Source organism: Chiloscyllium plagiosum, unplaced genomic scaffold (genome assembly GCF_037043375.1).
Source record: "Chiloscyllium plagiosum isolate Xiang-an unplaced genomic scaffold, Cpla_swu_hap1 HiC_scaffold_10, whole genome shotgun sequence".
NCBI classification, from domain to species: domain Eukaryota; kingdom Metazoa; phylum Chordata; class Chondrichthyes; order Orectolobiformes; family Hemiscylliidae; genus Chiloscyllium; species Chiloscyllium plagiosum.
The window spans coordinates 79,642,418-79,654,824 of record NW_028270148.1 but is presented as its reverse complement, the minus strand read 5'-3'; the positions used below and the strand labels follow the sequence as shown (position 1 = coordinate 79,654,824).

The following is a 12,407-nucleotide window of genomic DNA, read 5'->3' as shown; positions in this document are numbered from 1 at the left end:
CTGGCACGGAGCCTGTCCCCGTTACTCAGAAGGGAAGGGTGAAGAAGAGCAGAGCAGTAGTAATTGGGGACTCGATAGTTCGTGGCACAGATAGGCGGTTTTGTGGGAACGAGAGAGACTCACGTTTGGTATGTTGCCTCCCAGGTGCAAGGGTACGTGATGTCTCTGATCGTGTTTTCCGGGTCCTGGAGGGGGAGGGGGAGCAACCCGAAGTCGTGGTCCACATTGGCACCAACGACATAGGTAGGAGGAGTGCTGAGGATGTTAGACAGGCTTTCAGGGAGCTAGGTTGGAAGCTTGGAGTTAGAACAAACAGAGTTGTTGTCTCTGGTTTGTTACCCGTGCCACGTGATAGAGATTCGAGGAATAGGGAGAGAGAACAATTAAATGCGTGGCTTCAGGGATGGTGCAGGAGGGAGGGGTTCCAGTTTTTGGATAACTGGGGTTCTTTCTGGGGACGGTGGGACCTCTATAAACAGGATGGTCTACACCTGAACCTGAGGGGAACCAGTATCCTTGGGGGGAGGTTTGCTAGTGCTCTTGGGGGGGGTTTAAACTAACTCGGCAGGGGCATGGGAACCCAGATTGTAGCTTCAGGGTGCAGGGCCTGGAGTGTAGGGAGGTGAGGAACATGGCATCAATTTCCAAGGAGGGTGCCTGTAAACAGGGAAGTGGCTTGAAGTGTGTATACTTCAATGCAAGAAGTATACGAAATAAGGTAGGTGAACTTGCAGCGTTGGTTGGTACCTGGGACTTCGATGTTGTGGCTATTACGGAGACATGGCTAGAACAGGGACAGGATTGGCTGTTGCAGGTTCCGGGATTTAAATGTTTTAGTAGGGTCAGAGGTGGGGGTAAAAGAGGGGGAGGTGTGGCATTGCTTGTCAAAGATAGTATTACAGCGGTGGAAAGGACGATGGATGAGGACTTGCCATCTGAGGTAGTTTGGGCTGAGGTTAGGAATAGGAAAGGTGAGGTCACCCTGTTAGGAGTCTTTTACAGGCCTCCTAATAGTCCTAGAATCATTGAAGAAAGGATTGGGAAGGTGATTCAGGAGATGAGTGACAGTAATAGGGTGGTTGTTATGGGGGACTTTAACTTTCCTGATATTGATTGGGAAAGCTATAGCTCAAGTTCGTTAGATGGGTCAGTGTTTGTTCAATGTGTGCAGGAGAGTTTCCTGACACAATATGTAGACAGGCCAACAAGAGGTGAGGCCATACTGGATTTGGTTCTGGGTAACGAACCAGGCCAGGTGTTAGAATTAGAGGTAGGTGAGCACTTTGGGGATAGTGACCATAATTCGGTGATTTTTACACTCGTGATGGAGAGGGATAAGTGTGTACTACAGGGCAAGAATTATAGCTGGGGTAAGGGAAATTATGATGCGGTGAGGCATGACTTAGGATGTGTGGCTTGGAAAAGTAGACTCCAAGGCAAGAGTGTAAATGATATGTGGAACTTGTTCAAGGGGCAACTATTGAGTGTCCTTGATAATTATGTACCTGTCAGGCAGGAAGGAAAGGGTCGTGCGAGGGAGCCGTGGTTTAATAAGGAATTGGAATCCCTTGTTAAATGGAAGAGGGCGGCCTATCTCAAGATGAGACGTGAAGGTTCAATTGGGGCGATTGAGAGTTATAGGGTAGCCAGGAAGGACCTGAAGAGAGAGCTAAAAGCAGCAAGGAGGGGACATGAAAGGTCCTTAGTAGATAGGATTAGGGAAAACCCTAAGACTTTCTATAGGTATGTTAGGAATAAAAGAATGACTAGGGTAGGAATAGGTCCAGTCAAGGATAGTAGGGGGAAGTTGCGTGTGGAGGCGGAAGAGATTGGGGAGATACTGAATGAATACTTTTCTTCAGTATTCACTCAGGAACAGGGCATTGTTGTCGATGAGAATACTGAGGCACAAATAAGTAGAATGGATGGCTTTGAGGTATGTAGAGAAGAGGTGTTGGAAATCCTGGAAAAGGTGAAAATAGATAAGTCCCCTGGGCCTGATGGCATTTATCCTAGGATTCTCTGGGAAGCAAGGGAGGAGATTGCAGAGCCATTGGCCTTGATTTTTATGTCCTCTTTGTCTACAGGAGTAGTCCCAGAAGACTGGAGGATAGCAAATGTGGTTCCCTTGTTCAAAAAGGGGAGTAGGGATAGCCCTAGTAACTATAGGCCGGTGAGTCTCACTTCTGTTGTGGGCAAAGTCTTAGAGAGAATTGTAAGGGATAGGATTTATGCACATCTAGATAGGAATAATGTGATCAAGGATAGTCAGCATGGTTTTGTGAAGGGCAGGTCATGCCTCACAAACCTTATTGAATTCTTTGAAAAGGTGACGAAGGAGGTTGATGAGGGGAAAGCGGTAGATGTGGTATATATGGATTTTAGTAAGGCGTTTGATAAGGTTCCCCATGGTAGGCTACTGCAGAAAATACGGAGATATGGCATTGAGGGTGAGTTGGAGGTTTGGATTAGGAATTGGCTGGATGGAAGAAGACAGAGGGTAGTAGTTGATGGCAAAGTTTCTTCATGGAGTGCCGTCACTAGCGGTGTTCCGCAAGGATCTGTTTTGGGACCATTGCTGTTTGTCATTTTTATAAATGACCTGGAAGAGGGGTTAGAAGGTTGGGTGAGCAAGTTTGCGGATGATACGAAAGTCGGAGGAGTTGTTGACAGTGAGGAAGCATGTGGCAGGTTACAGCAGGATATAGAGAAGCTGCAGAGCTGGGCAGAAAGGTGGCAAATGGAATTCAATGTAGCTAAGTGCGAGGTGATTCACTTTGGGAAGAATAACAAAAAGATGGGGTACTGGGCTAATGGTCGGATACTTGGTAGTGTGGATGAGCAGAGGGATCTTGGTGTCCATGTACACAGATCTCTGAAAGTTGCCACCCAGGTAAATAGTGCGGTGAGGAAGGCAAATGGCGTACTGGCTTTTATTGGTAGAGGAATTGAGTTCCGGAGTCCTGAGGTCATGATGCAGTTGTATAAGACTCTGGTACGGCCGCATCTGGAATATTGTGTGCAGTTTTGGTCGCCATACTATAGGAAGGATGTGGAGGCATTGGAACGGGTGCAGAGGAGGTTTACCAGGATGTTGCCTGGTATGGAAGGAAAATCGTATGAGGAAAGACTGAGGCACTTGGGGCTGTTTTCACTAGAGAAAAGAAGGTTTAGGGGTGACTTGATTGAGGTGTACAAGATGATTAGGGGGTTAGATAGGGTTGACAGTATGAACCTTTTCCCGTGTATTGAGTCGGGTATTACAAGGGGGCATAGCTTTAAATTAAGGGGGGGTAGATATAGGACTGATGTTAGGGGTAGGTTCTTCACTCAGCGAGTCGTTAGTTCATGGAATGCCCTGCCAGTAACAGTGGTGGACTCTCCCTCTTTATGGGCATTTAAGAGGGCATTGGATAGGTATATGGAGGATAGTGGGTTAGTGTAGTTTAGGTGGGCTTGGATCGGCGCAACATCGAGGGCCCAAGGGCCTGTACTGCGCTGTATTCTTCTATGTTCTATGTTCTATATACCTCTATAACGTCACCCCTTAGCCTCTGCTGCAGGGAAAACAGCTTCTCCGGATAGTTCAAATTCTACAATCCTGGCAACATCCTTGTGAATCTTTCCTGAACCCTTTTCAGGTTTCACAACATCCTTCCAATAGGAAAGCATTAGAATTGCATGCAATATTCCAAATGTGGCCTTACCAATGTCCTGTACAGCCACAACATGACCTCCCAACTATTGTACTCAATACCAATAAAGGAGAGCATACTAAACTCCTTCTTCACTATTCTCTTTACCTGCGAGGGTCTCTTTGTTCAGCAACACTCCCTAGGACCTTACCATTAAGTTTATAAGTCCTGCTCTGATTTGTTTTTCCAAAATGCAGCACCTCGCAATTTTCTAAATTAAACTCCATCTGCCACTCCTCAGCTTATTGGCCCATCTGATCAAGATCCTGTTGTACTACCTCGCTGTCTGCTGCACCTCAAATTTTGGTGTCATCTGCAAACTTGCTAACTATACCTCCGATGTTCACATTCAAATCATTTATATAAATTATGAAAAGTAGTAGACCCAGCACCATTCCTTGTGGCACTCTACTGGTCACAGGCTCGAGTTAGAAAAGCAAGCATCCACCACCAACCTCTGTCTTCTATCTTCAAGCCAGTTCTATATCCAAATGGCTAGTTCTCCTTGTATTCCTTGAGATCCAACCTTGATAGCCAGTCTCCCATGGGGAACCTTGTCGAATGCTTTACTGAAGTCCATATAGATCGTATCTGTACCTCTACCCTCATTAATTTTCTTTGTTACTTTTTCAAAAAGCTCAGTTAAGTTTGTGAGGCATGATTTCTCACACTCAAAGCCATGTTGACTATCCCTAATCAGTCCTTACCTTGCCAAATATATGTACATCCTGTCCCTCCAGATTCCCTCCAATAACTTGCCCACCACCGATGTCAGGCTCACTGGTCTATAGTTTCCTGGCTTGTCCTTACCACCCTTCTTAAGCAGTGGCACCTCGTTAGCCAACCTCCAGTCTCCTGGCACCTCACCTGTAACACTTGATACAAATATCTCAGCAAGCGGCCCAGCAATCACTTCTCTAGCTTCCCACAGAGTTCTAGGGTACACCTGATCAGGTCCTGGGGATTTATCCACTTCTTTGCATTTTGGAGCATCCAGCACCCACCACCTCTGTAATATGGAGATTTTTCAAAATATCACCATCTATTTCCCCAACATTCTGTATCTTCCATGTCATTTTCCACAGTAAACACTGATGCAAAATACTCGTTTAGTATCTCTCCCACCTTCTGCAGCTCCACACATAGGCTGCCTTGCTGATCTTTGAGAGACCCAATTCTCTCCCTAGTTTTCCTTTTGTCCTTAATGTATTTTTAAAAAATCTCTTTAACTTCAGTTTCCTCCATTTTGCCCTCTTATTTCACTGGGAACTGATTAAGTGTCTGCCAGGACATTGTGGGATCTAGGGAAGAAATTGTGGGGCCCCGAGCAGAGATACTTCTATCATTGACAACCATGTATGAGGTGCCAGAAGACTAGAGAGTTGCAAATGTGCAGCTATTTAAGAAGGGTTGTAAAGAAAGGTCAGATAACTACTGTTTAGTAAGGCTGATGTCAGTGGTGGAGATGGATACTGCAGATACTGGAGGTTAGAATCAAGGTTAGAGTGGTGCTGAAAAAGCACAGCAGGTCAGGCAGCATCCAAGGAGGAGGAAAATTGATGTTTCGGGCAAAGGCTGATGAAGAGTCTTTGCCCAGAACATCGATTTTCCTGCTTCTCAGATGCTGCCTGACCTGCTATGCTTTTCCAGCGCCACTCTAATACTGACATCAGAGGTTAGATTAGATTAGATTACAGTGTGGAAACAGGCCCATCGGCCCAACAAGTCCACACCGACCCGCCGAAGCGAAACCCACCCATACCCCTACATTTACCCCTTACCTAACACTACGGGCAATTTAGTATGGCCAATTCACCTAACCTGCACATCTTTGGACTGTGGGAGGAAACCGGAGCACCCGGAGGAAACCCACGCAGACACTGGGAGAACGTGCAAACTCCACACAGTCAGTCGCCCGAGTCAGGAATTGAACCCGGGTCTCTGGCGCTGCGAGGCAGCAGTGCTAACCACTGTGCCACCGTGCCGCCCACGGTGTTGGGGAAATTCTGGGAGACAAGATCTACGTGCATTTGGAAAGGCAAGCACTGTTCGGAGATGGTTTGGCTGCTTTTGTGCATGGGAAATAGTGTCTCTCAAACTTGATTGAGTTTTTTTGAAGAGGTGACCAAGACCCATGAATGCAGAGTGGTAGATGTTGTCTACATGGACTTTAGAAAGACTTTCGACAAGTTTGTGTAGTAGACAAGCTAATAAGATTAGATCGCACATGAGATCCAGGGACAGCTAGCCAATTGAATACAAAATTGGCTTTATGGAGGAGACTGAGGGTGGTTGTAGAGGGCTGTTGTTCAGACTGTAGGTATTTGACCAGTGGTGTGCTGCAAGGATCAGTGCTGGATCCACTGTTGTTCATCATTTATATAAACAATTTTAGATGAGAATATAGGAGACATGGCTAGTAAGTTTGCAGATGATACCAAAGTTTGTGATTTAGTAAACAGTGAAGAAGGTTATCTACCAGTACAATGGGATCTTGATTAACTGAAAAATGGCAAAATGGAGCTTAATTTCGATAAATGCAAGATTTTCATCTTGGTAAGACAAACCAGTACAGGACTGACTCAGTTAATGGTAGGTTCTTGGAGAGTGTTGCCAAATAGTGGTTTTGAAGAATGGAGGTGCATAGTTCAGTGAAAGTGGCATCACAGGTGGGCAAGGTTGGAAAGAAAGCATTTGAGATGCTTGCCTTCATTGATCAGAGCATTGCATATATGAGCTGGGGCGGCATGTTACGGCTGTACAGGACATTGTTAAGGCCACATTTGGAGTACTGCGTACAATTCTGGTTGCCGTACTATAGGGAGGATGTTATTGCACTGGAAGGGATGCAAAGATGATGTACAAGGATGTTACTGAGACTGAAGGATTTGAGATTTAAGGAGAGGCTGGATAGGTTGGGACTTTGTATCCTGGAGTGTAGAAGGCTGAGGGGTGACCTTCTAGAGCTTTATAAAATGATATGATTCATAGATAAAGTGAATGGCCAAGGTCCTTTTCCCAGGGTAGGGAAGTCCAAAACTAGAGGGCAAATAGATCCAAAGTGAGAGGGAAAGGATTTAAAATGAACCGGAGGGTGAACTTTTTCATACAGATGGGTGTACATTTTTGGAATGAGCTGCCAGAGGAAGTGGTAGAGGTGAGTACAATTACAACATGTAAAGGACATTTAGACAGATACAATAAGAAAGGTTTAGAGGGAACTAGACCAAATGTGGACAAATGGGGCTAGTTCAGTTCAATTGGATCAGCATGGATGAGTTGGACTGAAGAGTCTGTTTCTGTGCTGTACAACTCTTAATGTGAGGGAGTTCAGATATAGTGGCCATAGTTACAAGGTAACTACCAATAAATGCAAGAAAATAATGAAGAGAAATGTTTTTGGATAGTAATTGAAAGCAATAACCCCAAATGTTCTCTAAAGGAAAATAAATGGAATACAAGAGGGGAAAATGAATAGAAAGAAGTAGTGAATGGCCGAAATAGTGAACGCTGGGGGAAGAACGCCACTCAACTCACTTCTTGCAGATCTGATCATGAGTGTTCTTCAAATGTTGGTTTATTCAAGCATATACAGGGAGCATGAGTCTGAGCAAACTCTGGTGACTGATCAAGTGCACACCTTTGTACATGACTACAACTGCTTCATCACTTTTTATGGTTCCCACGTCTCTTTTTACATAATTGCAACTGCTTGATCACTTTACAAGTCCTGAGTCCCTTTACACATGATTACAACTATTAACAGAGCAAACTGTGGTTATGTCTAACACTTTTTTGCATAATGTGGTGCTGAATATTCCATGGGTTGTTGCATGTAGCGCATCTATGTGGCTAATTTCCCAGTTTCAGTCTTCTTCAGATCTCACTTTTGGGCAATAGCTTGCTCGTTTAAGCTAATTTTTTCATATGCTTGCCATTTCATAGAATCATAAAATTTCTACAGTGTGGAAACAGGCCCTTCGGCCCAACAAGTCCACACTGACCCTCAAAAGAGTAACCCCCTCAGACCCATTCCCCTACGTTATTGCTCTACATTTACGCCTGACTAATGCACCTAACCTACACATCCCTGTACACTATGGGCAATTTAGCACGGCCAGTTCACCTAACTTGCACATCTTTGGATTATGGGAGGAAATTGGAGCACCCAGAGGGAACCATGCAAACATGGAGACATAAACTCCACACAGACAGTCGCCTGAGGCTGGAATTGAAACAGGGCCCCTGGCACTGAGAGGCAGCAGTACTAACCCCTTGTTAAACTCTGCATCTCCTTAAATGCTACCTCCCGTATATCAGTCCTACCTTTCTCCTTCTTCCTCCAGTGTGCTAATCATCTGACTGAGACTTAGAATTAGTTGGACTGCGAGGCAATTCTTATCCACATTTAGTCCCCATTTCCATATGGTCTCAAGAAGCCCTTAATCAAAAGGTTTAGTGTCGTGTCCTTGTTATGTTGATCAATCTCTTGCTCTGTCTTGTTATAAGTTCCTTTGGTTCTCGCATAAGCTGGTGTCTGGTAATCTTAGCTGTGATATTTTGGGTAGCTCAGGGATATGGTACGATTTAAGATCCTCACCCTCCATTCCTTGGACACACTCTTCCTCACCACCTTCCTTTGGAGGTAGGATCAGTTCCGTATTCTCTATATAAAGAGGAGGAGTCCTTTATAAGTAAGTACATTAGGAGAGGGTAAACAGTGATTAATCCCTTCTGCTTGGTAAAATGTTTCTTGTGTAATAATTCACTGCTTTGGTTGGGCTATGTGAGTATTGCTTTCTGGGCGAATGAATTAAGAACAGTTTACTCCCATTTTTAAGTTCACCAGTGTGTCTTGGGTTCTTCCAGATAGGAGGAGACCATACCATTGTTTTGGGGTATTTGTACACTCTTGAGAGTCTACTCCTGTGACTTCCCTTTCCCACTTCATCTCACATGTTGTAAGTATTTGGGCTTGTTGCTGAAAGTGGCCAGTATTGTGGAGATATGGAGAGATTTATTCTAAAGGTTGGTAACAGTAGGATGAGTCCTATATACAAGCTACCCCTTTTCTTGCAGTTTCCTCTTGGTTTCAGAACCTACCTCAGTGATGTTGGGTTACAATGGTAGCACTTTGCCTAACTCTATCTTTCCAAATCTTCATCTTCCAATCCAATCTGGAATCCTCCCTTGTTGAGTTTGCAACAGATTCTTGCTGATTTGGTTTAGGGTTCAGGCTCCATCCAGAGAGCATATCTGCATCCTATTGGTTCCTCATTAATTGTGAGATACTCTAATGATAATGGTGTTTAATGTATTGGTCGGGGTCGGAGACTTCCAATGGTCTTGTAGATGATCTTAATTCCTTCTCCTCCTGCCTTATTTATGATTTTATAGTCTTCCCCTGTTATTTGTGCTCCCCTCTCATTTCTTTGTAAAGTTCCTCAATCTTTGAGTTGAGGGCTTCAATGTCAAGATGTTTACTGTTGCTACCACAAAAGCATATCTGGCTTCTGCTAATTCCACCAGTCCTCTTGATTCTTCTCCCTTGCCTTTTAGATTGCACCTAGAGGTGCGTATGCAGCAAGGTAGGTCCGATCAAGGACAGTAGTGGGAGACTGTGTATTGAGTCGGAAGAGATAGGAGAGGTCTTGAACAAGTACTTCTCTTCAGTATTTACGAACGAGAGGGACCGTATTGTAGAAGAGGAGAGTGTGAAATGGACTGGTAAGCTAGAAGAGATACCTGTTAGGAAGGAAGATGTGTTGGACATTTTGAACAACTTGAGGATAGACAAGTCCCCCGGGCCTGACGGGATATATCCTAGGATTATGTGGGAAGCAAGAGAGGAAATTGCAGTACCGTTGGCAATGATCTTCTCGTCTTCACTGGCAACGGGGGTGGTACCAGGGGACTGGAGAGTAGCGAATGTTGTGCCCCTGTTCAAAAAAGGGAATAGGGATAACCCTGGGAATTACAGGCCTGTTAGTCTTACTTCTGTGGTAGGCAAAGTAATGGAAAGGGTACTGAGGGATAAGATTTATGAGTATCTGGAAAGACACTGCTTGATTAGGGACAGCCAGCACGGATTTGTGAAGGGTAGGTCTTGCCTTACAAGTCTTATTGAATTCTTCGAGGAGGTGACCAAGCATGTGGATGAGGGTAGAGCAGTGGATGTAGTGTACATGGATTTTAGTAAGGCATTTGATAAGGTTCCCCATGGTTGGCTTATGCGGAAAGTCAGGAGGCATGGGATAGAGGGAAATTTGGCCAATTGGATAGAAAACTGGCTAACCGGTCGAAGGCAGAGAGTGGTGGTAGATGGTAAATATTCAGCCTGGAGCCAAGTTACAAGTGGAGTTCCGCAGGGATCAGTTCTGGGCCCTCTGCTGTTTGTAATTTTTATTAATGACTTGGATGAGGGAGTCGAAGGGTGGGTCAGTAAATTTGCAGATGATACGAAGATAGGTGGAGTTGTGGACAGTGAGGAGGGCTGTTGTCGGCTACAGAGGGACTTAGATATGATGCAGAGCTGGGCTGAGGAGTGGCAGATGGAGTTCAACCCTGCCAAGTGTGAGGTTGTCCATTTTGGAAGAACAAATAAGAATGTGGAATACAGGGTTAATGGTAGGGTTCTTAGTCAGGTGGAGGAACAGAGGGATCTTGGGGTCTATGTACATAGATCTTTGAAGGTTGCCACTCAGGTGGATAGAGTTTGTAAGAAGGCCTATGGAGTATTATCGTTCATTAGCAGAGGGATTGAATTCAAGAGTCGTGAAGTGATGTTGCAGCTGTACAGGACTTTGGTTAGGCCACAGTTGGAGTACTGTGTGCAGTTCTGGTCGCCTCACTTTAGGAAAGATGTGGAAGCTTTGGAGAGGGTGCAGAGAAGATTTACCAGGATGTTGCCTGGAATGGAGAGGAAGTCGTACGAGGATAGGTTGAGAGTTCTCAGCCTTTTCTCGTTGGAACGGCGAAGGATGAGGGGTGACTTGATAGAGGTTTATAAGATGATCAGAGGAATAGATAGAGTAGACAGTCAGAAACTTTTTCCCCGGGTACAACAGAGTGTTACAAGGGGACATAAATTTAAGGTGAAGGGTGGAAGGTATAGGGGAGATGTCAGGGGTGGGTTCTTTACCCAGAGAGTGGTGGGGGCATGGAATGCGCTGCCCGTGGGAGTGGTAGAGTCGGAATCATTGGCGACCTTTAAGCTGCATTTGGATAGGTACATGGATGGGTACTTAATCTAGGTTAGAAGTTCGGCACAACATCGTGGGCCGAAGGGTCTGTTCTGTGCTGTATTGTTCTATGTTTCTATGTTTCTATGTAAGGTCATATGCAGTGCCTGATTTGAGAAGCGTACTGGGCTGGCAAATCTGTTGGAGTTAGCTCGAAAACCACCACCTCAATTTGGTATGGCACTCCCATCGTAAAACGTTTGTGGGATCTTTTCATTATTATACCATTCCCTGGTTTTGCATTATGGTCTTATGGTACTGGAAGATAGATATTGCACAGGTACTGGAGATTGTTGTGGTTGTTGATCCCATTCTTGTCAATGTGTTCTTTCCCTGATCAAGTGTACTAATGTACCCCATACTTTTGTGTACTTAGCTACCCCATCATTATCTTCAGGGAAGAAAGTTGACCAAGAGTCCATGTGGGGGCAGCTGATAGTACTGTTATCAACTGGTATTTGTGGGGGCATGGACCAACTCCAATATGTCCAACCCCAAGTAAAGTTTCTTCACCATATCACTGGGCTTCTACCTTTTCTGATGTCCAATTCAATTTATCCTATCTCATTATGGAAGGGTCTGAATTCCCCCAGTTTATTTTCTCAGGCACCACATGAGCATATGACAGTGATCCTTGTGTATTAGTTGGTACATGTAATGTGTTGCGTTTGCAGAGGCTTCCAATTCCCTACATAATCAAGCCTTCTCCAGAGGGTTAAATCTTTTTATCGACCTTGACATCTTTGGATTCATATGGTTGAGATATGAGATTTTGGGTTGCGTGGTCGCTTTAATGCATAGCATTACGCTCCCCAGTCAGGATCACGTATTACCGTACTTGGAGGAGTAGGAAAAATCCATAGAGGAGAGAGAGGTCTCCGGTTGTCACTAGTATTAGTTTTGTTTAGCTATTTCACCTGTGACCAGTGTTTCCGGTGTCCTTTACTTCTCATGTGCGTGCGCACACATACACGTGTTACTTGTTAGCACCTTTTGTGGCCCATGTCTTCTTGGTGCTAATCCTACCCTTTGAGCTCCTATCTGCACCTTTGCCTTATCTGCCAATGCTTGGGTAGCATTTGTCTTAACTCATGTCTGTTTTTGTTTTTAAGTCTTCTACAATCTGTTGGTCTCTAACTTTTCCTTTTAAGTCACGTAACTGTCAGCATAACAGTTGCATATATTGTCCGGTTCAGTATTTGGTGACTACTAACTCTTTACCTCCTCTTCTAACCCCGTGAGGAAATATTAGAGCTAGCCTTGTTACTAACTTGTGTGGAGATGGTCCAGTAGTCCTATTTGGGGTGGTCCTAGGTCTCATAAACACTCTGTTTACCCATCCTTTTCCATTCTCGCTTGGGGCTTTTCCTAATACTGCATTTATACTTTGGTTCATTCTTTTCCACTATCTGAGTTTTGGGGATGATTTGGGAAGTGGAAGCATTGTTTTATCCCTAATAGTTCACATGTT

General features: G+C 44.7%; 1 protein-coding gene across 13 annotated transcripts in view; it reads left to right on the top strand.

The window, feature by feature from the left end:
• The window catches only part of dop1a (DOP1 leucine zipper like protein A), a 355,628-nt gene that overhangs the window by 65,424 nt on the left and 277,797 nt on the right, over positions 1-12,407 (top strand). The window lies entirely within an intron of this gene.